This window comes from Sabethes cyaneus, chromosome 3, assembly GCF_943734655.1.
Source record: "Sabethes cyaneus chromosome 3, idSabCyanKW18_F2, whole genome shotgun sequence".
Taxonomy (NCBI): Eukaryota; Metazoa; Arthropoda; class Insecta; order Diptera; family Culicidae; genus Sabethes; species Sabethes cyaneus.
This window is the reverse complement of record NC_071355.1, coordinates 221,309,708-221,337,428: the sequence shown is the minus strand read 5'-3', so window position 1 is coordinate 221,337,428 and position 27,721 is coordinate 221,309,708. Positions and strand designations below refer to the sequence as shown.

Below are 27,721 nucleotides of genomic sequence, written 5' to 3'. Positions count from 1 at the left end.
ACGCTTGATGCTTTTGTTCGTACTACCAGCTCCACCCCAGAGCGTAGAAGTTAGACATCGTGAGACATTTCGTGTTTACACGATATAGCTGAACAATCATTTACATCATTTTCTTCCTTCTGGAAAAACATGAGTGCGTCGAACGGAAACCTGGTTCTGGCCGCCCAACGGTACTGCGTCCATAAAGTACGGCAGAAGTTGAGGCAGACCGAGAGCATTGTGGCCTCATAGCCCTGCGTCTTTGGCCGAGTGGCCGGAGCAACCAACCAAATGACCAAAAGCAACAGCCGAGGCCGGCCAAGTCTTAAGTCAAGCAGCTGCAGGTGGTGATAAAATACTTCTTTCAGTTCTGATTCCCTTATGTCTAGGAGCATGTGCGCTAAGTTTATGAAGATCTAACCATTTCGGAGTTTTGGGCTCCCCCTGTTATGAACCACCCTCTTTTGTTAACCCCATCAGTTCTATTCCATTATGTCAAGGAACATGTATGTCAAATTTGATGTAGAACCGTCTAGGCGTTTTGGAGTTATGGCCTCTCCCTCGGCTGTTAGTGACCTCTCCCCCTTTCTTGTCAACCCCCCAGTGTTGATTCCCTTAAGTCAAGGAACATGTGTGCCAGGTTTTGTGGAAAACGTTCAAGGCGTTCAGGAGTTATGGGGGAACGCACAAACATACAAACATACATACATTCTCAAGCTCACTTTTATATATATAGATTAGCATGTTCTGCATATTATTTAGCAAATTTGTTTGGGGGTTCAAACCCCCCCCCCAGGAGAAAATTTGTTATACATATTCAAGCTTGAAATTTCAGCTGTTGTTTAGAGCACAGGAAAATGTACGGAGCTGATTGTACAATCTCCGTCGGCGTCGTTAACTTAGAGCCGGGGTGGTTCGTACTGTTTTAAGCTCCATTCAATTCGATATTGGGTTACTCGTCGCCCATTTCCCACGCATCTCTGAAGTCGCAGCTTTTTACGGTTAGGCTATGTCAGATGTTTTCTTGTAAATTTTTTGGATTTTTTTTGGTTTTTTGGGAAATTTTCTTTGGAAATGTGAAAATAGTTTCGTTCTAAACCTTATATTTTCGGAAAATATAAGCAAAAGGTAATACGCCCTTTTGAAGTTACTATTGACGAAAGAATTTTATTTAATTTTATTTAATTGGAATTATAAAATATTTTTCTTTTGACATCAAAAGATTAAACCTACGTAGCTCTGCGGCATTCTGAGATATAGAAAAAACCCACCTTTTTCGAAAAAATCCCCACGGTGCAATGTTTTTGATTCAGTACTTAGGTATAACACCGTTAAATGTTCTGATCAAGCAGTTCCGTTTTCTAATAATTTTTTTCACATTGTTGTAAGATATGGCAACAAGAGGAAGAACAGACTTTATTTGAAAGCTTCTAGCGTGTAATATCTCAAATGAACTACAAAGTGTTTTGATAACGTTTACCTTGGCGGTGCTAGTATGTAGTTTATAATGCATATATGTCGACCAACATTTGAAAAGGGCGGATAAGCCAAATGTCAAACAGACCGAGCGAGAGTTATGTTTTGCTGAAGCAGCATAGGAAAATGAACTCTCACTCGTTCTGTTTGACAGTTGGTTTTCCGCCCTTTTCAAATGTTGGTCGACATATATTAAGGATAATTACGTTTTAGATTTTTGCCACATATGAACAAAACAAAGTTAAAGAAAAGCAAATTAGAGTCAGTTCAAACTAAAACAGATGACCGTTGATGTAAATTTTTCTAAAACACTGAGTAATTTAGGTCCGTCGGTCACCGAGTTCAGAGAGTTGTTTCAATGGCTGCGTCTGTTTGGGGTATAGGGGAAATGTGTATAATGTGCCCCCCCTAAGAATAAATGGATATATCTCTGTTATGCTTCCCCAAATTAACGTTTCAACTACGAGTATATGTTGGTAATTGAATTGAAAACTAGTTGCAATTGTTTATTTCATTTAGTATTGTGGAATAAATATGCTAGGAATTATTTAATAAAAGCACCTAAATGTTATGTTACTCGTTTGCGCGGGATAAAATGCCCCACCTGCAGTATAATATGCCCAATGCGTTAATTTGAGTATTTCTACCAGTGACGGACCAACTCTATTTTGTAGAAAGTAAAACTATTTCCGTTGTTTTCAAAATATCGTATTTAAAAAAAAATAAACCTAGTTTCGGCCTTCTGGTGCACTTTTTCTTTTCTGCATGGGGCACCTTATACTGCAGCTGTTGCATTTTGCACCGCGTAGTATAATTACCTGGAATTTGGACGTTGGCAATAAATTATTCCCACCACGGTTACTTTAATGGCAATTGATTTCAACTTAGATCTGTTTACCTATGTTTATAGCCACATTTGCAAGGGGATTAATTGCACCACCGCAAGCGGGGCATATTGGCCTGCTTTTATTTATTTGAAAAAATATTAAATGCTAAAGAAAATCAAGCGTTTCATACCGTCTTTTTTGGCAGGGATGTCGTTTTGAAGCTCACTTCACGCAATCGAATCGCAACAACCGGCTATTTACAGATTTTGACATAAAAATAGCTTATGGAAACGACGCAAAAAGTTACATGTTTTTACAGCATGTGACAACTGTCATACTTGCATAGTAGGCTGGTTCTATCAAATACTATGGTTTCTGGGTGGTTTTGCATTTTAATTTCGTTTGTTTAGGGAAAACGAAAGGGGGATGGGGGCAAATTGGCCAGGGGGGGCACGTTCTACACAATTCCTATAATACTGACTTTTCACGGTTATGATTGTTAATATCACAATAGCAACAGAATATAGTTGCATCTACTGAAATACCACAAACAATTCGAGGAACAGCGGATAAATTGACCGTAAACTCTATCACAACACTCAGCTAGTTTCGTTACGTAGTAATAATTTTCCGTGATTTTCGACTAGGAAACTGTAGACATAGAAGTATGTTTTGAAAATATTAGTTCTAGTCACCTCATCGAAAACCATTTTTATTTTGTATCTATTACCCCGATGACTAGTCAAAATGACGGTGAAAATAAGGATCACATACTTCATCATAGGATGTGAAAGGTTTCATACAGGATGTAATGTTTTTAAGTCTATTAAATAGCTTTGACCGTCATAATTACATTACTTTGACTATGAAAGACAGTGTGATGTAGCTATTATCAGCTACTATTTACTTGCACTGTTAGCTGACATCAAGCAAGTTATTTCATCTGTTTTTAATGGAATGAAAATTAGGGAATTACTGATTGAATCGCCTATCGAACTATTTAAATATTCACGGAATTTACCGATGTAGGCATGGGATTGAGGCAACATTGATCCGCCATAAAGTTGGTTAGTTCCTGAGAGGCGGTATCGTATTCGTACATTATTTTTACACACGTTGCACACTAATTATGTTGATAAAACTTTGTTCGATCTTATGCTTTGTTTTAGTAGCATCAAATCTGCAACTTTTCTGCTTTCAGTACCTTGTGTTACGTTGAATTTAGCTTCGATGACAGTGAATAACACAAAAATTTAAAATTATCCACGGAGACAACGAAACGATTTATTTAATAATTGTGGTGATACAAATAAATGCAAACTATAGTTTGCATTTACAGTATATTGTAAGAGAGGTAAAGGGTTCAACCTGTTGCAAATTATAACAGATTTTATTCCATCAACCGATATAAGAAAATGGTCACTAAAAATTATTATAGTTTCGAGATTGTGCTCGTTATTTCTCCGATGGAATTCAAACAGAATCAAAAAAATTCACACTCACAAAGTAACGCTTCGGGCAGTTCGTCCAGATTGATCGGCGGTACCCTGTATTCCGGACTAGGCGAGCGTTGAAGATCCTTCTTGTTGATTTCATTATTGTTGTTATTATTCACATTAGCTAAATTAGCCATGTAGTCACTGGTATCCATCATCAGCTTCAACATTTCCATGATTTCTTCTTTTTCCGACGTCAAATTTGAGGTAAGATATCTCACAACTGTGCAAATCCGCTCCGTTTAATATTTGTTTCCGTTCCATAAACCAACCGACCGACACAGACCGCGCGTTGCACCTCTCAATCACATGTCGATCAGATTTTACGACATTCGTAATTTCGTTATTTCATTTGACCACATAAAAATTCACTGTCAGCAAATTTTCACCACCAGACGCGGGATGCACAGATAGCAAAGTGCTAAAAATAATCGATTTTCCGATTCCTGCTTTTCCGGCTTGCAAACGTGTACACACACCCACCGCGGAGGTTCAGAACGAATATCTTCTACCCGTGGTCCTCATTGGTTTTCTGTTTCTGGTCCGTTTTTCGCGACGTCAACACCGAAAGCTCTATACGTGCTTCACATCGCAAGCACCCTTATCGATCGGTTGACAAACTCGAACTGAGCCCTACATCGCACTGGTTGGCGCCTAGCACCATAGCAGGAGCAGCGTATTGTAGCATAGAGCATGTGGGTGCGAATCAACCCCTCTCAGGTGCCGCGCGCTCTATGCGCCGAGGCTCAATTTTATGCTCGTATTCTTGGCGGAATGCCTTACGCGCATCAGAGTGTTGGTTTTAGTACAAACCGAGCGCGCTCGCTGATTGGATACGCACTTTGACTGTGTGCGAGAGCAGGGTGTGGCTATGTGTCCGTTTTGTTTTGTTCGTTTGTTTGTTCGCCGTAGGTCGAGAGGCTCTTTAAGAGGAAAGAAGATCGTCGAAGATGCAAGCCCAAATTCGCGTGAGGCGAACTGTGGCCAACGACGCCAAGTTGCTGAATTGCCCGCACCGGTAGACATACCTACATATGTGCTGGCAGTATCGCAGTACTTTGCCAATTTTGCAACTTCATAAAAGTAACTGCATTACCGCAAAAAAAGAATAAACTGAGTCATGATATTTTTCAACAGTTTTCAAAATAAACACTAAACAATAAGTGCAAAGTTTAAGTAATGTTCTTCAACTCAAATATACCGACGACTTGTTAAATTGTTTATCGTTTACCGCTATACCTATTAGGGTATAATATTTTTAACATTTTTTAAAATTATGGGACGAAGACAACAAGAGAGTATCTAAGCTGATAGAGAAATTGACTACCTCGGCAGTAACTCTGATGCCATTATCTTGTCGAAGAGTAGCATACATCTAACAAAGATAGTTTGACGTCAAATAACATGGGTTTTTGAGCTGAAGACAGTATAAACTATGTATTAGTTCATTTTCCCATTTATTATTTGTTTTTATATAGTTTGTTTTTATTTGTTTGTTCTTAATTATAAAATGGTAAAGTCTTTTTGTATTTGCGGTTTTATGAAAAAATCAGGACTTTTCCAGCCTCACCGGTTGAAAACATCCGTTTTTACGTACTATATATTCATTGTGTGAGGAGTAAATAGATCTTAGTTTTTTAATATTTCCTGAAAACTTCAGATTTTTCAATACAATGTATGGAAATTCAAAATTCTCGTTTTGTTTATTTTTATTTGTTTTTGAGCTACAATTAAAAAAAATATTTTGATAGGGCAATGGAGACGCATGGCGTTTTTCGGAATTCAAGGAGACGGTTATTTCTGGCAAATTTAATTCAAAAAAGTCAATTTCATCACTGGAATTTGTGGCATCATGTGGCATGTGGCAGTTTAGTAAGAAACCATTTGTTGAGCGATCTGAGAATTAGTCAGTGCAAAGGATATTTTCAAAAATAAAATTTTATCTAGAATGAAAGCCATAATAGTAAACATGGCCCGTCCAGTTAGCTTCGAGGTACGAGGCTGGTCTAACAAGTCAGTCGTCGTATGTTCGAATCTTGGCTAGGGGGTGCTTGCTAGATAGAGTCAGTAGGATCGTTACACTGGCCCCGTAGCTTTGCTGTACTCTAACAGCCGACTGCGAAGTCTGTCGATAAAGAAGGGTGATGTCTAATGACGGTTTAAGCCCACGGCTTTAATAGTCAACATGTGTACAATATACAAAGTACAATATACTAAAGCTGATCAAGTTGTTGATGTCTAAATAGTGAATTCCATTTGGACATGGTAATTTCGATAGTCATAAATCCGTAACATGCAGCTCCAAAATACGTGTTGATAGCAAAACCAAACCTTGCACCCGGTAAAGTTCGCTGCTTTGCATTCACTCCATTAACCTTGACCTGATGTTCGAAACCTGCCACATTTCCGGTCTTCAAACAACCACATTAAATTTGCCTCGAAATCCATATTCACCTCATAAAACAGACACGGACACCAACCTACCGGTACCTTTCACGTACCAACCGTATTGCTGCGGCAGAAATTCAATCGAATAATGAACCGCCACACCCATCTCGGGTTAGCTCAGGAAACCTTTGGATAAAAGGGCTATTTATCAAACGCAGAGCATAAAGGTGGCAGCAAAAACATGTGATATCATCATGACGCTCTCGTTTGCGGGGCATGACTTCGGATCGCGTGGATACCGGCCGTATTGGAGCGGAATGTCTAACGTCTAAATGCCAATTGTATGCGTCGTCAACGTCGTCGTCACTAGTTTAGATGTTTTCGATGAATGAACCATTCATGCATCAAACCGCAATGCTAGGGGCTTCTGTTGTTTTGCCATAATGCGGTGTTGGCGAATAGTTTCACAAAACTCAAAACCATCGCACAGGTGAACTCTTTGTTGAATAATTTGATGCCTGAGCAGCTCTGAATGAGCGAGATTAGTTGTATTTGGCTTTTGAAACCGTAATACTGTGAATGACGCATAATGAACGATTGTTGTCTCAATCACTGTCGAGGTAACTGTATGGCCTAGTATAAATAGGAATACCGGCGATAAATTGCAATAAAGCAAATACTTTATTTTACCGGTAGATGTAATGTCTATGCGATTAAAATCAATACAAAGATGGAAACGCAAATTGTTTGGAGCAAGAAACAGGCACATGTCATGTATATTGAGCGTGCCAAAAATATTGCGGAATATTTTAAATTCTAACCTAAATAACACAACTCAAAGAGGGTGAAATTTACAGCAAACAAAAGTTGAGAAATTATGTGTGTATTTTTTAAAATTGCTAAACAAATCAGACTGAAAAGTACCAGAGTTTTGTGAGATTTCGACACGGGTATTGTTTATGACTTATTAAACGAAAACTACATTTAAAAAAATTCAAGGTCCTTTATTTTCCCAAGAAATTTAAATGAAATTTCTCAATATTCAGGAACATCGCTTATTTAACAACTCTTGAACCAAGCATCCTAGAATAGATATTTTAATGAAAATGTAAGCAATTTTGTTATTTGTTTGTTGTAAGTAATTTTGTTAGCAATCGACGAACAATACAATGTGGAAAATGTTTTAAACAAAAACTAAAAAATTCAAAAGAAAAGTTGGAAAATCCTCATGGAAAATCATAAAAAAATTGTTGTAGTCTTCTGGTGATAAAAGTATTTTTTTTTCCTGGTTTAAAACCGAAAAGAATCTAATTTAAAAAATGCATATTTCATAAAGCATGCATCATAAAATAAACATTTTTTCATTAAAATCGAATTTTTCAGCAATCCAGGAGAAATATTAGCAGGGAATAGATTTTAACATTTTTTCCATGGCAATGAGATCGCATGGAAAGTTTTTCTTGCCATTTCTATTTTTTTAATAGTAAAATTTTACGTGGGTGTAGCCGATCACTTGTTTAGCTTACTTTTCATGTCATATAATCTTAAAAAATATTGATTAATAGCAAAGAATATTACCATATTGGAAGCATTGATTGTGTAATATTTATCAATCACTAATACACAGAATAACGCAACCGTATTTTAAATAACTCCCTTCGAATGATGGTTTACCATCTGCTGTATCAGAGCAGAATCCAGGCTGCAAAAATAGACGGTAATCTGTGACACAAAAGGACCCTGTTTCAATGCCGTGTGCTCAGTGTATACAGTACAGCTCAATGCATGGTAAAGACCCAAATAGAAGTTTTCCTACCATTGCCTAAGCTGGCTTTTTTCTGAACAAAGACTTCAAACAAAAGTCGGTAGGTACGCTGTTTTGCAACAGCAGCAGCGGCAGCAGCAAACCCATCGTATGCTACACCCATAACACCCCAATCCAGTATCCGCACATGTATAACAACATTACTGGGGCGAACATAAACGAGAAGATAAAGTCGAAATACCTACTCTCTCTTTTTCTTGTGACCCTCAAACCTATCGATAGAGTCAGACCGGAATTATGCTCTATCTTCACATAAACCGAACGACATGACAGGCAAAACTCCCCACGTTCGTTCAATGGCTTGGCATGCCAGTCGTATTCATACTGCTATAGAAGCAAAGGGGAGCCAGGAAAATGCTTTTTTCCCGTCACATTTTCACAATTTCTCCACCACTTACCAACAGCTATAGTTCCTGGGTTGAATTGAATGGCGTACGAGCAAGGCAGACTTTCTTCTAGTGCTGCTTTACAAATGTCGGCACGAAGGACGACAGCAAGCTGTGTGGAAAAATGGGAGCGTTTCATGGAAGACATAAATAAAAAGCGGTAAACCCTCTTCGCATACTATATAGAATAGACCATGCATCTGCTCGTGAAAAACGGATCGAAGTCCATGGAAAACGGTACAGCCATGAAGGCGATGCGTACGTGGGAGGAAGAAAAAGAAAAACGGACCGAACGGAACGGCTGAGTTGAACAAAAGAGCTTCAGATCTTTGGAAGGGGTTGACTAGAAGGAGCGCTAATAGCTCATCTCTTTGGCTGCTATTGGCGATTCAGCTGGGGGAGAAAATGCCAACTGGTACAGTCTATAGCAAAGTTTTTGAGACGACTGTAGGCCGTCCTGTTTCTCGGTGGCTTGGTTTAAACAAAAGCGGAAATCTAAATGATTGTTAAAGTCAAACATAGAAGCGTGCCTAGTATCGGTCATTCGATCGAACAAAAAAATAAGGAAAAATGCATTGATATTTGCTAGTCATTGTTGCAAGAGTTAAATTTCATACTATGTATGCATTTGTTATTTGATAAGTAAAGAAAATAGGCTGATCCAAAAATATTATCGAGAAGTCCTAGCTATGAAATGCAATTATGAATTAAAAATCAAATCATATTTATTCTCTAACCGCCGCTTATAATATTTATTTTGCCGCCACTAAACTTCTAAAATTTCACAGGTAAAAAGAAAAAAGTAAAGTGAAATTCACCGTCGGAACTAGACCTGTGCGCCGGTTATATCATCGGCGGCGGCGTAACGCCATTCGTTATCGTCATTTTAAATTTTTGAACCTCCGTATTGTCAATAGCCAGCTCTTCTCCTCTTATACAGAAATCCCCTCTTGTCGTTCACTTACTTACTTATGTGTCCGTGTCCGTCGCGCCGGTCCATCAGTACAAAGGGATGAAATCAGAGATCTCCACTGTTGACGGTTACCCGCCATAGCTTTTACCTGTCACCAGGACAGGTTCTCGTCTACAGCCCGGATGACGTTAGCTAAGCTGCGTCGCCATAAGCCTCTGGGTCTGCCTCTGCTACGCTGTCCTTGCAGCTTTCTGTCGAGTGCTTCTCTGCAGATTTTTTTGCCAAAGATGTTAAATTTGAACTCATCTGCAAAAATAATATCTTACTGGGAAGAAATTCATCATCTTTGGCTAAGATGGTCATCGTTTTGTATTGGGAAAACCAAACGATGAACTAAATATAAAAAATCTTAAAGCAACGGTTAATCACCGCGGGGGTAGAGTGATAGTAAGGGTGGATTACGGCCAATTGCCAATTTAGTCTTTAACGATGGCATAATGGATCAAAATGTCTATTTGAACATTTTAAAGCAAAATATGAAGCCAAGTGCCCACAAAATGGAATTTAGTCAGAGGTTCAAGTTTTCCAGATACAATGACCCACATAAGAAACGCACATGGTTACTTTACAACTGCTCAAAACTTTTTGATCCTCCCCCACAATATCTCCAGACATCAACCCTATTGAAAACCTTTAGGAATATTTCGACAAGAAAGTTAGAAACCATCCAATTTTTAACAAAAACGATCTTAGAAAGCACTTGATGGACGAACGGGACCAAATTCCCACCGAAGACACGAAAAAACTCGTAGACAGCATTCCAGAACGACTATAGGCAGTTGCAATGACCAAGGGATACCATACTAAATACTAAATTTTGAAATTAAGCCACATTTGCGAAATCAAAACTGTTAATTCGAAACCCGTACGAATATGAATTTGAGTGGATTTTTCATGTGCTAATTTATATTTTTTTTTTCAGATAAATAAAAACCATTTTTCCAATACCAGATATCATACCTTAAAATTAACATATGACACTATGATTTTACCTAAATAACATGTCCCTAAAATTTCACGAAATCTGCATGTTATCGTACGAATTCGGATTTGTATCACTGTAAATTGCTATCGGCCGTTGATGACATCAACGATGAAGCTCCTGATTGGATATCATCCAGTTGTTGAGCCACCAGGTATGAATGATATACATCGCAGGCACCGATTAAGAAATACCTGCAGTTTTTGCGTTGTCTCCGCTGAGATGCACCACGTTTCGCAGCCATACAGCAGTACGGATTAACCGTTTGAATTGAAAATTCGGGTTTTCGTATGTAGAGTGATCTGGTTTGAGCGTGAAATGTTTCGCAGACCTGTAAAGGCACCCCTAACCTTCCTGATCCGTGTGGCTATATCGGTCTTGGCACCACCATCATGTGTTGTCAGGCTACCAAGATATTGAAAGGCGTCTACCTGCTCAACTTGTTGTCCAGCTACTGTGAAGATGGTGGGATTGTTAGTGTTCACTACCATAGACTCAGTTTTTGCTACACTGACTGTGAGACCTGCAGCCTGGGAGCTCTCGGAGAGGTCATCTAACTTGCTCTGCATATCGTTTCGGCGTTGTGCAAGCAAGACAATGTCGTCTGCTATGTCGAGGTCATTTAGCTGCTCCATCGTTAGAGGATTCCAAGGGAATCCTCGATTTGGTTTACTATCAATTGCTCCAACTAATATCTCATCCATATCTCATACAGAAGCGGAGATAAAATGCACCCCTGTCTCACGCCAGCAGTAACCCTTATAGGGTCGAACAAGACTCCGTCGTGCAAAACCTTGCACGAGAACGCCTCGTACTGAGCCTCAATGGGATGGACTAGCTTAATTGAAACTTCTCTACGCCCGTGCATCCCAGACGTTTTCGTGCTTGAGACGGTCGAATGCCTTTTCGAAGTCAACGAAAACCAGCAGAAGAGATTCCTGGAAACTAGAATTCGTTGATCTGCTCCAATATAATGCGGAGCGTTGTGATATGGTTTACACATGATCGGCCAGCACGGAATCCAGTTTGCTGCCGCCGAAGAGTAGCATCAATCTTCTCCTGGATCCAGGAGAGTACAGAGTATTTTGAATATACTTATATTACTCCAGAACAACGTGATGCCACGCCAGTTACCGCATGCAGTTAGGTCTCCTTTTTTAAGGATTTTGATCAATGTGTCCAGCATCAAGTCCACCGGAAAAGTTGCGATTTCCCATATATTGCAACTATTGTCGGCGATGAATTGGAAGTGGTTGTATATTTGAGATTTCTGGTCATAACCGACAGTAATACGGAAGGAGATTCAACGGCGCTTTCAAGCCGGAAATCGCGCCTACTTTTTCCTCCACAAGACGCTTCGATCTCTGCATAAAGCTAACGATGTACAAAACGCTAAGACTGGTAGTCCTCTACAGACTTGAGATAGCAACGTTGCTTACGGAAGACATACGTGCACTTGACGTATTTGAACGAAAGGTGTTGTGGACTATTTATGGCGGAGTACAAACGGATAGCGGAGAGTGGCGTAGGCGGATGAACCACGAGTTGCAGGCATTACTTTGAGAGATTCCCATCGTACACCTGGCGAAAGTTGGGAGATTACGGTGGGCCGACCCCGTCGTAAGGATGCCGGACTGTTCAGTGAAATCCGTTCTCTTCAAGAACCCCACTGGCAGGAATAGAGGGACCCAACGTGCAAGATGGCTCAACCAGGTTGAAGCCGATTTACGTGTGTCGAGACGCGCAACGAATTGGCGACGAGTAGCCCAGGACGAAATACAATGGAGAGGAATTCATGTTACGGCAAGAGCCACTCCGGCTCTCGGCTGGTAAAAGTAAGCAAGTATCACAACATTTTGACCATGCGTTCAAAAATGACATCTTTCATAAACAAGAATTTAGGAAAATTAAAAAAAAATTTTGGTCTCTTTTTACCTTTGAAGAGAAAGTACATCTGGAACAAAATGATTGACTTCAAAAACTTTCTATGACTACCGTAAACGCACCTAATATGCGGTGCGCAATATTTTCCTTAAAAGTCATAACATTCTCAAATGAATAGCTTACACTTATTTTCAAATATGTGTTAATTAAGATAAAAATTTGCAGGAATTTGGAAGTCATGGCTGAAATGTGGGGTGCACACCAAATAGTTATTAGCTTGATCGCATTATTTTTACGATGTTGCCCATTAGAGGGTTAAAGAAAAGAAAGCAATACGCAGGAGACCTAACAAATTTTAATACACTGAAGTCGCTTTTTACGCGGTTTGTTTTTTACGCGACTATTTTTACGCGAATTTCGGAATTTACGGTGTTTTTTTTACGCGATTTTCGGAATTTACGCGGATGTGCTCAATTAGTCTATTTTTCACGAAACGTTGAAATCCACAGATACGCAAATTTTTGTTTTTTTGCGCGAATTTTGGAATTCACGCAGTTTTTTACGCGAATTTCGGAATTTACGCGGTTTTTTACGCGAATTTCGGAATTTACGTGGTATTTTTACGCGATTTTGATTTACGCGGAACGTATCCTTCGCGTAAAAAGCGACTTGAGTGTATTATTATACAGTTGGATTTCGATTTTGGCATGGTTCGTTTTTGGCATGGTTCGATTTTGGCATGCCTCGATTTTGGCAACAAAAGTATTCGTTTTTGGCAACACAAGATATTTTGCTTCCCAAAATATGCTTAAATATCAATCAGTTTCTGCATACATACTTTAAATGACGAAGAAATGATGCCCTCAGTATGTTCGTGAAAAAAAGTTATGTGGTTTCGAACAATAATATTTTTATTGCCGTAGGACTACGTCTTAGCGCAGGGTGTCAATAACTTATTTGCACCGGACGGATATCTCTTAGCGAACTTTTTAAACATAAAATGGTTGCAATCGTTGATTAATGATACTTAGTCAATTTCTAAAGCATTTACATTAAATTTTTTCATATCGAAAAAGGGTCTCGATTTTGGCACGGCTTCGATTTTGGCAACATAGGCGACACGCATTTGTTGCCAAATTCGAAATCCTACTGTAATTCAGTTAGCATATAATAAAAACAAAATCGAGAGCTTAAATGAAAGTCAAATAATTTGCAATAGCATCATAACTGAAACTGAATGATGTAGATCTGATGGTTTGCTAAAAATTCCACATTTTTTAAAACTGTCGGGCCCCTTGACGAACGAGGGGTCTACTGGTTTTAAAGTGTAATTCTCATTTTTGAACCTTTTTTAACCAATCAAGTACAGGAATTCTAATATCTGAAGACCTCGTGTCAGTAGTGGCCCCGTTTTAACGAGAATTACTCACTATCACTCGCTTACAGTACTGTAATGACTAATACAGCAACTGCGTTGTTTTCTTTCATTCCTCAACAATGCATTCTGATTGAAAAATAATGATAATAAAATTTGAACGCAATTTATATAAGTTATTTGGTAATGTTGGTTTTGATTTTTTTATTGTTGACGTTTATTTGTATGTTGATATTATTCTATTATTTAAAATCGCACCAAAAAATATTGCGTTATAAAGCCGATACCGGTTAATTTATTCGCGGGTCTCTTTAATCAATTCGGATCTTCCGGTTCCCATTTGTAACCTGTACCGAGTTTAACATCACTCCCTGTATTCAAAACTTATACGAGATTGACGCAAAAGTATCGAAACGACAGTTTCCACTCCCTCAACACGTGCATACGAACGGAACAGAATGAACCGTGTAGGTTATCCGGCGACTTGTGTAACAAAATGCTCAGGGGGCGGCATCCGTACATAGGAACAGTGAAAAACGAACTACGCATTGCTGCGAATTATACCGAAATAAAATTGAAATAAAAATTCATTGCTACACTTTACGGCATGTCCCAGGGAAGCCATTAGGAGTGGCTGCTCCAGAACACTAACCACTCCGGTTTCGGTTTTCCTTAACCTTCTGAGCAGGAGAAAGAATTCCGTTTTATCACGTCTACCGGACGACGCTTGTCTAACGCTGAAAAAAAAACAACAAAAGGGACTCAGGGCAAAGTTCGTTTCAGTTCGACAGAGAAAAAAAACTTGTAGAACTTTAATAGAGTGGTATGTTTCTTTCCTCTTTTTGGCAATGATGTGGGCGGCTGATGGGCCATAGTCCTCTCCCCTCTGGTGGTACACTGGGCTCTCGCAGAACTTTGTCCTCGAGCAGGTCAACCGTGCCCAAAGATTCTCACAGGTATTATAGGACTGACAATTATCGTAAATTCGTTCTCGCAAAATGAAAACGCTTTTCGACGTTTCTACTAGCTAGGTGTGTGAAGATAACGACACATGCCTCTGTATTCTTGCAACTTGCAAAATGATGCTAGTTTATCGAACTACACTACCGATGCGATGGGTTGAACTTCCAGGGATAGTCTCCTGAGCTCTGAGATGAAAATTGCGAACTGTTCGTAATCGAGTAAAAGTTAAGATTCTTCTTATTAAATTATTTCATTATCTTTGCCAGGGAGTTGGCATGTCCTGGCGTGTTCTTCCACGGTTGTCACGTAAACGGAAAAAGGAAACATGTGAGCTGGGAGGGTACGTGAGGTGAAATCGTTTCCGATTCTGTAAGTACCGCACGGCAGCCAGACTACAGACGGGCGGGCAGGGCGCGGTGCCGTAGTGAGTGCAATATGCTCTAATGAAAACAAATGAAACAGTTTAGTTCAGAGCGAATGAAAATTAACGAGGAGACAGACGCACTGAATAATTGATTTTTATCGTTGAACTGGTGTGAACGGGGACCGGATTTTGGTTTATTGGTAAAATTACATGATGGTGATTTTGCCCTGTAAAATAAAAAAATTGTTCTTAACTGAATTTCAATTATAGTTTTAAATACTTTATAAAACAATTTAAAGTGCCAATGTATAAGGATAGCGATCCTTGAAGTCCTGAAACGAATATGAGAGTGAATCTGTTGAACGTTAGACAGATCAAATTCAAGACTAAGTAAATGAGTAATGCAGTCTTGATATGGTTAGAGTTGCACTGTGAGAATCACTAGATATTGCAATGAAGCTGACATTGTCACGATAAAAAATGATATTGAGCCACCAAAAGGAACATATAACGGCGAAAATATTAAGTTCAATATTTAAAGTTGTTGGCTGATTAAAGGTTAAACCTTCTTACCATCACGTTTTTCAATAGTATTTTTCATTAAATGATATATTCACACTATAAATATAAAATATTTATGCTAATTTTCAGCATGTTTATTTCCAATATACAACCACAAACATTGGTCCATTCCAATCCCTGCGTGTTTACGGCAGGGCTTTTAATTTTTACTGCTCAGTGACCTGATCCCTAGCCAGCCAAAGTCAGCGCGCAGATTCACCTGTTCGGGTCACAATACTTTTCATTTATATAATTTAGCTTCCCTTCTAATGGAGACTACCGTGAGCAGTTTTTGGTTAGAATAAGCGACCCTTTTCGTGCTCGCTTGTGGTGGAGCCAAGTTTTGCCATAAAAAAGCAAGATGGCATAACAATTGCCCACTCCGCTAAATGACAGAGTAATGGGCTCTTGGTTCGTCATAGGTTTGCCGGCTCCTTTGCAGAAGAGAAAAGTTCGCTCCACTAACTTTGGATGGAATGGTACAGAAAAGGTGAAAATAAGGATCAGGCGCGGTTAGAGGGCTGACGAGGTAGATAATTTTCATCCAGGCTTTCTGTTTGTTCTATCATCAGTGCCAGCGTCGGGGTTGTTGGCAAAACTTTCTGACGCTGTTGATGCTCTCAAAGTTAGGATTTACACTCGTTCATTTATGAATGAGAAGGCAAAAGAAAAGTCTGATGCTGAATAACACCGTTGCAGATGGGATCAACGCATGGATAAAAGTAAGAGCCAGGTTTGATAAAAGGTAGTTTTCACAAGTTCTCTAAGCTCTTGCTAGTTCTGGTTCTTAGCTGGCTCAATGAACGATTGACTACCGGTGAAAACTTGAAACGAAATGAACTGCACCGAATGGTACCTACCATGAGCAAAAGTTGAAGCATTTAATATTTAAACACACAATTGTGCTGAATATTTTATAAGATATTAACGAGCGCACTTGGTAGGGGGCTTTGGGTGTTGCTGAAACTGTCGGACGGCATTTTGGTTCAGGCAGGTGGCGAGATGACGTGTTTTGTGGTAGGATTTACCAAACTGTAAACACGAAAGGAAAGCAACACAACGGTCCGACGTGACGCTCAACATCAGATTTAATTACTTAATTTCTCCATGATGGCAGGTTGTATCAGTTAGGGCTGAGATTTTAACGATGTTCCTCGGGGCAGGGTAATTTTGTGGATCCTTTGATTCAAAAATTCGTACTTAAAAGAAAACAAAATGTTGGGCGTAACTTAATACCATTGGGACTTTCAACTGCAGAGATGTGATAATCGGAAAAGTGAGATGGGTTTACCGTGGTTTTAGACAGGGCTCCCGTTTACGTTGAAGAATTGGAAGCATATTGTAAAGCTGTAAAGCTAAAAATATAGTAAAAAAAAATATTCATAAAAAAATAGAAACCAAATTAAGGCAATGTATGGTAAAGTTGGAAAAAGGCAAGGTAGAGTCACAGTAACAATGTACAGTATTAGCAGTATTAGCATTAGCATTAGCATATGAGGTTGCACACATCGTAGATGGCTATATAATCGAATTATATACCTGGCTACGTTCGAACAATCGCGGGGAGTAAAAATGTACAGTATATGAAAATAATTCTAACAAAATTAAATCTGAAATGGCAAAAATATTTTGAAGTTTAAAAGATAAAATTGAAGCCACAGCGTTGAGACAAAAACCAAAACTGTTCGAATTGGAACACCGGAACAAAGCTATAGAACTGAAATATTATATCCGAAAAAATGTAACAATTTTATAATAAGGCCATTTCAAATATTTTATAAAGTTTTTGTCCCTCCGGTGTTGGGCCACTGAAGGGAGGGCTGGGGGGCGAAAAAAAACAAAGAGCAAAAAAAATGGTTTTTAGGCACGAAAAAAGACTACGAAAAACTACGAAAACTACGAAAAAAGACGAAAACGAGAGATAATTTTTTTGCCCGATTTTCGGAAATTCCGCTGACGAATTTCTATTTCTATTTCATGCTAGAAGCGTTTACTCAACTTGTACACTCATTTTTCAAGTTTTTCAGGCTGTAGAGCCCACAGACAATTGATTTTATAAAAAACATTTTAACTCATATCCTATAAATTATTTTTTTTGCTCCGCGATTTTTCAAGCCAAGGGGGCCAGGGGGGGGAGACAAAAACTTTCAAAATGATTTGCAATGACCTAACAAATCCGAATAAAACTTACAATACATGTTTTAAATCCTGCCACTAAATTTCTGCCGTCATCCCTGTTGCCGATTGAGGTTTTCGGATCAGCGCGTCACATCCACCCATCCACACGTATGCATCAACCACGTGCAAAAAAATCTCCGTTTAGGTAGGGTATGTTGCTACATCGTCGTAATTGGCTATTCCCGTCCTATTCAACACAAATTATTAAAACTATCAACATTTTTATGACACACAATGCAAAACTAGTTATTCCCTAATATTTTAGTTAGTTGTCTATCATACGCGATCAATCAAAGTGAGCTGAGATCTATTTAAATGCTCTTTATCATTAAAGAGGTCCCAGCAGCCAAATTTCCTAGGTTTTTTCGTGCGACGAAGAAGACAATGTCGACTAATCGTTTTAATTTCCGTCATTCATAAATGAAAATAACTCACGCAAGGCATTGTCGTTATTCTACAGCCAGAAAAACTTGCCTGACCTGCAGAAATTTTGTAGAATAACATTTGTCATGCCGTCCTACACAAATACAAGCGATCGACGGATTTTAAAACGGTACGACGAATTTTAGAAATAAAGTCAGTTGCGTAATTTCAATAATATGCTTTAATAGTCGCTTTTCAGTGCTTTCAAAGTTCACGGATCGGAAGGTATATGTGTTTTAGTCAAATCAGCACAAGAACTTTTGGAGTATTCATTAAATCCATCCAGCAAATGATGAAAATTAGAATGGCTTTACTTATTACGACGGGAATTAGAAAAAGACCCTAGATATTTTCTCACGCACTGCCAGTCCAGGGTGTGTTTCACCAGATTCCAGCTATTTCGCAGGGCCATTACAGAATCCATAGAGAACTTCTCCGACTCTCGTATTCCGTTGGAACTCAGTTCGGGCGTCAATGATTAGTGGTCGGCTTAGAGGGACGAAAGTAAACGATCGAGAGTAAACCATACTTGCGACCACAGAAAGCACTGTAGTCAACAACTCGAACAATATCCACTGGAATTCTGCTATCCTACTTCGTATCCGAGTGCAAGACCTCGTTTTCAGTGGATAACAAACAATCCAACAAATCCCAAAGAGTCGAAAATATTCATGACGAGTCGAATCATCTCTCGCTTTAAAAGAATCGATTGTTAGGATACTGCAGTTCGAGTCACAAATGCTACTACTGTTAACCAGTTTTGACACTTTTTTAGAAAACTTCATTGAATATGTGAAGGTGTCCTCGTCGTGTTGCCAACTCATTGCCAGTACTTGCCTTACCCAAGCTAGCCAATACGGTTCGATCGCTAGACGTCCCGTTGCGAATATGAAATCCTGCTGGTGCTTGCCTGTGTATCTCAATTACTTCTTTGGCTAATTCGATCGACTATCTGGCACTATCGAAACTGTCCACGTAATTATCCAAGTAATGCTTTCTGGTCACTACTCCTGCTGGGTTCAAATCCGGTTATAATTAGCTTGGTTCGATCTGCGGATCCCCCCGTTTGGGTGAAAGTTGCGGTATACAACTTTTTAAGCGTTGCTTTAATGATCTTCCCGACCCTAACCTAATTTTCTTTCTACTTCACACCTTGTCCCGTTCATTTTGGACACTATTAACACCTTTGTTTTATTACTTTTTTCTACCTTCCTTCCTTCCGTCAATTGTAAAAAAAACTACCGTTATAAATAAATAATTATTAGCCTGACCTCATTAAAAGTCTGACTGAAGTTTTTGGAGCGTCTTAATAGAACGAAACCTAAAATTAAAAAAGAAAAAAACTTATCCAATTTAATTCTACTATGTATATTTTATTCACGACAAATACGCATTTCGCCTACGACTTGCAGGCTTCCTCAGTGTCTGTTTTCGAACTAGTTCGACCTGGTGAATAAAATATATATATAGTAGAATTAAATTGGATAAGTTTCCTTCTTTTTTAATTTTAGGCTCATTAAAAGGTCAAAGCAAAAAGCCCCAGATGGAAACTGTAGTGAATACCAGTGATTTGGTGGAATGTAATCAAATCAATAGCACTCATAGAATTATGAATTATAAAATGTGTCACTCAGGAGCTTGAACACAACACATTTATATGCTAACACTGCTCTAACACTAATTAAGTTGGATGTATTTATGGAAACCATGTAAAGAATTCTTTAGCGTGTGAGCGACATATCCCGTAAGGTCGAGTAACATTAGAAAAATGTAATTGATGATTCTGTGTGCAACTTTTGAGAAAAACAGACGTATGGTTCTAGATCTGAATACGACAGAAACATCTACCTGCGCTGCGTCGCGTATCAAAAGTTTTGGTTGACGCTTCAACAAACTTAACACCTTCCTAACCTTCACCAGTTCAGTTGTGTCCGGTTTTCTGCCTTGCCTAACCGAGAACGATCGCCTGTGATTCCTTGAATGAGTTAACCACCCGGGACACCGTTGAATGACGGATACTCAGGTGTTTCTCGATCCATCTGTGGGATGTAGTCGAATATTCCACGACGGCGCCCCTAATTTTTCGGCGAATCTGCTCTTGCTGCGATGAATACTCAATAGATTGGCAGAAATTCTGCCAACGGAAATATTACACGCTTTGCTATTTAGTTCCAGTTACAAATTTGTCAATTGTTTACCACACTCTAAAAAGTTACAAACTAGTCTATGTGTCTCACTTTTCTCGAGTACAGTCCGAATTCTAAGTGAACTTGACCTCAGATAGCCTACACTCCTTTGGCTGCTTATTACTTTTCCCAATAAAATGATTTCAAAAAGAATATAACTTCAACTAGAAGCACAATCAAAAGCAATGGGCAAGAATGACATACATACATGTATTTTGAACATGATGTATAAAATTTTTTTTGGCAAAATACCAAAAAAACTGTAAAATGTGTGAAGTGTCATGTAGATATTTTGCTACACACAAGCACTATAACAAACGATAATCCAACATACTCAATTGTTAGTTTCATTTAAGTTAGAAAATTTAAAAATAAATTTTCTTATCCCCAATAATCTATAAAAGCATACTATATAAAGAACAATGGATTATAATAGTGAATGGAATATTTCAAAATGGAAAGGTTGTACAGACCAACGTACAGTATTACAGTCTCTGTACGACTGCAGAATGCCTATAACAGTCCGAACAAAACGCAGTCTCCCTTTTTATTTCATTCAGCTCAATGCAGCCGTATCAAAACGCAACCTGCCATCGAGTACTGCCGGAGATAAATATGTTTGTTTTAACGTCGGAAAGGAAGTGACTTTCCAGTTGGTGCTACGCTTTTCGGTTTCCGATCATCATCATCATCGCAACAGATTGCCTCTCTTGAGAGGGGTGGTATTTACCGACAACTGTACTGCTTTGCAAAATGATTTCGAGGGTTTCCCTGTCACGGAAAACAATCGTGCTACTCGGAAGGGATGCTTGACGTATTGTTTGCTCAACGCACCCACCGAGAGAGCCAGTTGATTTGGTATGGTTTCTTTGGTTTTCTATCCCGATTTAGTGTTTTGCGTAGGGGAAGAACCGGGAACGATAATTAAATTAATTATATAAAAATATACAGAAACCGAAGCCCAGCAATAAATTGTTTATTGGCATGCATAAAAATGGTAATTAACATTCGAGTGAAGATATTTTAGGTTACGAAATTTTGTTCAAATTATTATACAAAACAAAAATTCAGAATACAAAAAATCCGTTGATAACCAATATTTCATAGTGATTTCATTCTATTGAATTTAGTAGTTTTTTTTCCATTCCACTCATTACTGCGATTTAGTAGTTTAATGTAGTACCTGGAGCTCGCTCTGTGTGTTTGTAATGTAACCAGTAATAAAAAAAATAAAGTCCAGGCGCTACATGTCGTTTTCGAAAATTTACTTTTTTTATTCGACATATTTCATAATCAGCAGTTGACTCTAATAGCCTGTCCCAGTCGAGATTCGGACATGCGACGATTAGTTTATTAGACCGTAATGGACACAACTTTAATATAGTAGTCAATATGAAACAACCAGCTCTTTAATTTTGAGTCATTTGTGTCATGTCATAGCTTTGACAAGTGTCACCCTCAACCATGTTTAGAAAAAAAATAAAATGTAAGGGCTTAAAACTTTGTATATACGCCCAATAACAATTACTTAACCGCATTCATATTCATGACCCGTAACGTTTTGCATCGCGTTACGCAAAAATCCTACCACCCGCCCGATGGGTGAACGAAAGAGGGAACGACACAGGACTATTATAGCAGACTTATATAGATTTATCCACATGGTGACAAATGTTGTAAATGGGTGATAATCACTTAAAAGCCAACGACTCTAGAAGAGCTTGTTCTCGGTCGGGGTAAATCCCAAATGCTGTGGCACTGCGAAAGGACACTACACAGCAGCATACGATCCAGTCCAAGGGATAAAGTTGCGAACGGCTGCACATACCGGTTCTAGTGATAAATGTTGGAAACCGGCCCGGTCCCCATAATAAGTATACTGTTTCAACGTTCTATCTGTAGTCGTCAACAATGTATACGTTTTCATGGGAACTAATCTTTCTTAAGTCTTGCCCACAGTTATGTTGGGGAGAACAAACGCTGCTGGCAGCCGACCAAGCAACATATTTATGTACTACGGCAAAGCGTTTATGTAGTAATGGCAGATATTTTTGCATGGCCTCCCCTGTGCCCGTCGGGCAAAAGTGTCGAGTGAATATGTTAAGTAGAAATAACAATAATAATAACGATAATAGTCTGACCATATCCTCCGTATTGTAAGCTGAAAGAGTTAGAGAAGGTGTACGCTTGCGTATACCGGCGAGGAATAATATGATGGTTCTCTTGGATTTCGATTAGTTTAATTAAACATTCAATGTTTGTTATTGGTTTGATAAAATCACGTGCCAATCAAATTTGATTATATAGAATATCCAACAATATTTACTTCTAAATTGGATTTTTGCCAGCAAATAGGTTGAAATGTACCTCAGACTCTATCATTCACAGAAAAATCATGAAGTGCTTTCTAGCATCTATTCTAGCGGTGAATTGCAAAATACGACTTTCGTGATGTTGGAGAGTCCAAATAAAATATTGCATGTGAAGTAAAGCCTACGAATATTTTCACCGTTTACGGCTATCGTTAAATTGTCTTCTAAGGCAATCTATTTTCCAAAGTGTAAATGCATCGCTAGAGCAAACCACATCCATCAACAACTTTGTTCCGCTTACAAGCAGAATATGTTGCGCGGGCCATCTGTTCAAATGCCACTCGGGTACCGTGAACAGTGACATATTCGACTGCGATACGACCTAGCCAAAACGGGTGCAAATGTTATTGAGCCATAACCGAGCGAGACAGAGAGACGATCGAAATCTTGGTCTTTTGTTATGGGCTTCGTATTAAACGCATTAAATACTTCTGTCGACTAAGTGCGCTGTAATGGATTGATGTCTTTTGCCACCCTCGTTCCGAGTCTAAATGCTTCTGGCACGGCTCAACAGGACAGTACTTCGCCTTGGAGGGATTATTGTTAACGCTTTAGTTCCAGTTCCAAGCAGGAGGGTGACAAAACGGGTAAAATGCTTTGGTAAATCGGCGAAAATACCTTATTGACATTTATATGCATTTTTCAGCACGCACTGTTTACAGGGATCATTACCAACTGCCGAGCTTTTGGGTAGCGAATAGCCGATCTACGGGAGATGGGAGGATGCATAAATAAATTAAGGTCAATTATGAGGAGTAGGGGTGGATTACATTGACACCGATTTCCGTAGGAAAGTGGATAATTGATATTGGTTTACAAACCAAGGGATGATACTGATACGAATATCTAAGAAAGTTATGAACCTGAAGTTTTTAGTTTCTTTCAAATATCATTATGCAAGTACAAATTTATAAAATAATACATATTTACAAAATAAAAACTGGCGACTTTTCGACCACCCTAACTCGAACGCTCAACTCATTTCTAAATGCGTTCGAATGCTGTCAGACATTAACTGACACTCTGGTGGCTGCCAAAGGACATGCGATAGGACAGTACATATGAACCAGTTCACCTGGTTCAGGTGTGTCTGTCTGTAATATGACATCGTACGTATATATTGTGGATGGAAAGTAAGCAGAAACCGTATGCATAACGTCGGATACGTAGCCCATTTTGTTGAAGTGGTATTCTGATAGTATCTTCTCCATTAGAGCAGCCCGTACTACATTTGCATTTACTTTTCATAAGTTATCATTGAGCCTGCTCTATGTTATTACAATAAAATCGTCTGCATAATTCACCATACTTTGAGTTCCGATGGAAACTATGATGTTTTCATACACATCAGTGGACCTAATACGATTTCTAAGCTCTCTGGTAACTATGTCTAGTCCTATGTCGTCGGGCACCGTGCGCAATTACAATCGGAGGCAATGAATAGTGTATAACAGTACTCGCAGGCAGAATCAATTGGATCGATATCCATTAGTGAGCATTAACATTTAAACAATCAACGATCATCAAATTGCGTGTATGAGGGATTGTGAGATTACGAGCTGGGTCGAAATGGTTCGGAGATGAACTATCATTGGATAAAACTAAATGAATATGTCACAATTGTTTACATGATGTATTTTTCCATTCCAGCAAATGATGGGCTTGACTATTATATGATAATATGAATTACTCATTGGTCAATTTCTTAATAGTTCTTAATAGCTAATCCATATGAATATTTTATATACACTTTTTGCTTACTATCTACTCTTGTGGCATTCATGAGAGTAAATGCTGCAATGAATCAGGATTATGAATTTTTGGGAAAAGCTTTTTCTAAGAGTTGCATATTATGTCCAAAGATAAAAACCCAACGTTCAGAAGAAATTAAGAATAATTTCTTCTGCCGTGATTGTTCGATATTTGCATTTTATAGATATCGTAAAGATAAAAGAACAGGTAGCCAAAATTCCAATAAACCGGATAAAATCTGGCCCATATTAATAATTACCTTCTCATAGGAGAATTACAAGCTGTTTGAAACATTATGTGCGGATCATAAGCTTTCTAATGTGAAAAAAATTGAAAAAGTCTAAAATTTTTACTAAAGTAAGACACCGATGGTAATTTTCACTAAAAGTAAATAAGTTTTTTTTAACAAAAAATTAAATTTCAAAGTTCAATTTATCCGGTATGCTATCTTTAGTTTTTTATGATATGTTCATTTTGCCCCCACTGCACGTTCATTTTAGCCAAACAAAAAACAAGCTCGAACGTGACGTTTATGAAAATAAAGAAATTATCATAGAAAATCTTTTTTTTTTTCAAACATCTTAATGTTAAACATCTAGAAAATGAATCGAATTTTCAATTTACGTAATGTGTTCAATATTTGGTTGGTTTCTGGAAGAGCGAATAGCGAAATTACTAAGGGTGTTCAATTTGTCTCCAGTTCCCTTACAGTAGTGATGATAATAATGCGGTCCATGGGCCGCATGCAGCTCTGGTATATGGTCCTTGCGGCTCGCGGACTGGTTTGAAGGATGGTGGACTGGAACTATAGGTTGAACTAATTAATGTCAGAAGTTATTCCGGACCCAGATCTATTGAGGAGATCTGATTTAACCCGCATTATGCTTATACCATGGCCACCACTGCCCTACACGTATTTTTGGCTATGTACACTGGGAATATAACATGTTTTATACACTAAGAATAAAGCATGTTTTACCTTTGTTATACTATAACAAAGGTTTAGGAATTGGTCGAAAAACACGAAATTGATCCGAGGCCCGGAGGGCCGAGCCACATATACCAATCGACAGGGTTTGACGAACTGAGCAATGTCTGTGTGTGTGTGTGTGTGTGTGTGTGTGTGTGTGTGTGTGTGTGTGTGTGTGTGTGTGTGTGTGTGTGTGTGTGTGTGTGTGTGTGTGTGTGTGTGTGTGTGTGTGTGTGTGTGTGTGTGTGTGTGTGTGTGTGTGTGTGTGTGTGTGTGTGTGTGTGTGTGTGTGTGTGTGTGTGTGTGTGTGTGTGTGTGTGTGTGTGTGTGTGTGTGTGTGTGTGTGTGTGTGTGTGTGTGTGTGTGTGTGTGTGTGTGTGTGTGTGTGTGTGTGTGTGTGTGTGTGTGTGTGTGTGTGTGTGTGTGTGTGTGTGTGTGTGTGTGTGTGTGTGTGTGTGTGTGTGTGTGTGTGTGTGTGTGTGTGTGTGTGTGTGTGTGTGTGTGTGTGTGTGTGTGTGTGTGTGTGTGTGTGTGTGTGTGTGTGTGTGTGTGTGTGTGTGTGTGTGTGTGTATGTGTGTATGTGTGTATGTATGTGCGGGGCGCAACTTTTCTATCGCCTGTTTCTCGGAGATGGCTGAACCGATTTGTTCGCTATTACTTTTGTTTGAAAGGTATTATTACCTAGTATATCACTATTGAATTAGTTCGAGGTCCGACATTTCGTTTAAAAGTTATAAGTAAAAACGTGAAAATTACGTGACACGATTTTCTCCGGAACCAAGTGACCGATTTCAACGATCTTGATATCGAATGAAAGCTCTTGTTAACGCTAAATTTTTCGGGTAAATTTTATTGAAAACAAACAAGTAGTTTAAAAGTTATCCTAAAAAAACCTGTTTTGACAAGGTAATAATTATCGCCTGTTTCTTAGAGATGGCTAAACCGACTTAGGCGCTATTAGTCTCATTTGAAAGGTAACATAGCCTAATAGATCACTATTGATTTGTTTTTTGATTGGACGTTCAATTTGAAAGTTACGAGCAATTGAATACAACACATTAAAATTTATAATAATTTATAACCATTTCATCTAAGATGCTTTATCTAGTTTGAATTATTTTGACATCAGATTAGAGATTTTAATGCTGCAAATATATCTGCAAAATTTCAGTAGAATTGGTTTTGCTGATCAAAAGATATTAACCCTCCAACACTCGCGCCAACTTTTGTAATACGGGTTATTCGCGCGCACAATGGCCCAAAGCCAAAGAGACATGCGCACTAGAGTTTTGACTGGGAAAACTTGGTTTTAGGTTTATGGAACCTTTGGAAGAATTTCTTGAAATTGAAAGTTCTATCGTCTGGTGCAATTTAAATTTTGATTAATCCCCCTAAAAGTGGAATAAAAAAATTATTTTTCTTCAGTTTCAATATAACACATTGATGTATTCTGCAAAGTTTTAGAGTATATTATTACAAGAAATTTTGCTGAAGACAGTAACCCCCTATCTCTTCAGCGAAGCTAGAAAAATATTATTTATTGTATATGAATTAGTGAAATCAGTTTTTTATTTTAGCTCTTTTCGTAATTGTTGTATGACTTTTTCATGTATTACAAAGTTGCACAAATAGTAAAAATACACAACTTTGCTGAATATAGTATACCTCTATGTTTGCTTGTTTAGGAACTGTAGAACTTTGATTATAAAAAATACCCTAATTTTGACCCCGAATTACTCGACTACCAACAGACGGATACATTTTAAACATTTTACATTATTGCTGATTGTTTTGATGCATACAGACACCATTTTTCCATATGAAGAAACGAGAGAAAATTCCAGGCCAATTCCGGTACACCTCATATGCTGATTGCTTCATTTCTGTGATGTCAGTTTATGCTGATCAATTTTCCCAACAATTTAAAGTATTAATGCATTGAATAATTATGACATTTTGCTCATAACAAGTTTATTGAAGAATATACGTTTGTTACACAACGGTTTGTAACTTTATAACAATATGGCGTTCAAAAACCTACACGTGCTATACAAAATACAACAGCGTGAGTAACCGAAGGTTAATAAAAATTGATAAAATTTATTCTAGAAAACTTTATTGGTGTGAATCAAATAGGCATTACAGGAAATTATGCGTAGTTCAAAAATCTATAAACTAGACCTTTACTACGCAATGTATATGTTAAAGAATAATATTTGCCCTTACAACCTACTTTTACTTGCACTTACTCAAATTATTAACAACTTACTTATCCTTATTCAGCAATTTCATGAAAAAAGGATCTATCAAAATTTATAAGTAAACGTATTCAATTTTCAAAAATTTTATGTAAACCAGCG

At 38.3% G+C, this 27,721-nt stretch overlaps 1 protein-coding gene across 1 annotated transcript in view; it reads right to left on the bottom strand.

The window, feature by feature from the left end:
* LOC128740757 (LIM/homeobox protein Lhx3) overlaps positions 1-27,721 on the bottom strand; it is a 53,557-nt gene that overhangs the window by 2,170 nt on the left and 23,666 nt on the right. The window lies entirely within an intron of this gene.